Genomic DNA, 1593 nt, shown 5'->3' on the forward strand with positions numbered 1-1593 from the left:
AGTTGATCAGATAAGATAAATATACATATTAAATTGTATAGAAATGTGATAATTTGGAATTATTTTCTTTTTAAATAAGATGTTTTATTTGTTTTTTTAGAAAAGATATTTTATGTTACTACATCCTGTTTTGTTTGTTTGTGTATTCTTTTTTAAAAAATAATAAAATTTGTTTAAAAAAACCACCATTCTCATAGAGAAGTTTTCATAATATGGAACTGAGTGTGGCAGGGATTTTTTGTCTTGATGGATGTTAATATTGCATCTCTCTTACGCCATCAGCTGGTAGGCACATAGAGATAGGGAAGTACTGTATATATATGAATGTATGTTTGCTTGGATTGTAACAATCTATATCCATAATTTGACTTTTACTATGACAGTTCACTGTAATATACAAAAACAAGTCCCTTTGCACAGCTTGAGTTAGTAAGCCCGAAAATGGAATTCCGGTAGGAAACACAACTGGTGAATATCAGAAAGCAAACACTCCGTGTCTTACCAAAAAGATTTTAGCATATATTTTGGGGCAAGATGAAGAAATGGGGTTAAGTGTCCCTGTGGAAAAAAGGTTTCTTATGATAAGAAGTGCAGACTAGCAGGTACAATGATTATGTGGTAAGTACTTTTCAACCACTGTCTGCATTTTGTGGAGGATATGGTATAATGGCACAGGAGAACAGTACCTCATTTTATAAAATACTCAATATACTTGGATTTTGTATTTTGCTTTGGAAGATAGGAAGTCAATATTCCCAGATCCATTAAGGATAATAAAAATGAAGCACCGTGTGCGTGTGTGTATTTGGATGTGTGAGAAATTTTAAAAATGCAGCATACAATTGAATAAAATAACTTTAACAGTACTAAAGGGAAACACTTTATTATATTTCTTGAAATTTCCATAATTTCATAACTTCCCCAACAGATGGAGCCTGTCTCCCTGTTTACATTTGTTCTGTCTTTGGACCTGTTAGACTTCCACATCAATATTGCTACTATATCCAGTAGATATAGGCCTGCACTTCGATAATTTTGCATACAAACTGGGCAGTTGATGGCATAGCATAATAGATTATATACTAATTCTTAGGTGAAACCTAATCATTCAACCTAGAAAGCCACCATATCATTTTCCTCATGATGTGTCAACATTCCTCCCAACCAACCTCCAAGAAGAAAAATCTTACTTCCCTACTTGCTGCAAAATTCTCAAAATCACAATTTAACCTGAAAGAGAATTTTACTTACCAATACCCACCCTGTCACCTCATGCTTTTCAGGACCACCACGTGTCTGAACGGCTAAATTATCTCGGTCTCCTGGAAGAAGTTCCACTCTTTGGACACTATATTGTCCCCTTGTTATCTATATATGAAAAGAAAGATTGACCGTCAGGGGTCTCTAAACTTGGTAACTTTATGACTTGTGGATTTCAACTCCTAAAATTCCTCAGCCAGCCATGCTGAGGAATTAAGCCATAAGTCTTAAAGTTGCCAAGGCTGGATACCCCTGATGGGAGTAAAGACTTGGAAAGGTGGGTGGGTAGAGTTTTGGACTGGTCAGGAGGACCGAACCTGGATGTTAACCTAA

Source organism: Pseudonaja textilis, unplaced genomic scaffold (assembly GCF_049901715.1).
Source record: "Pseudonaja textilis isolate UNSWEBS1 unplaced genomic scaffold, rPseTex1.2 PTEXSCF421, whole genome shotgun sequence".
Lineage (NCBI taxonomy): Eukaryota > Metazoa > Chordata > Lepidosauria > Squamata > Elapidae > Pseudonaja > Pseudonaja textilis.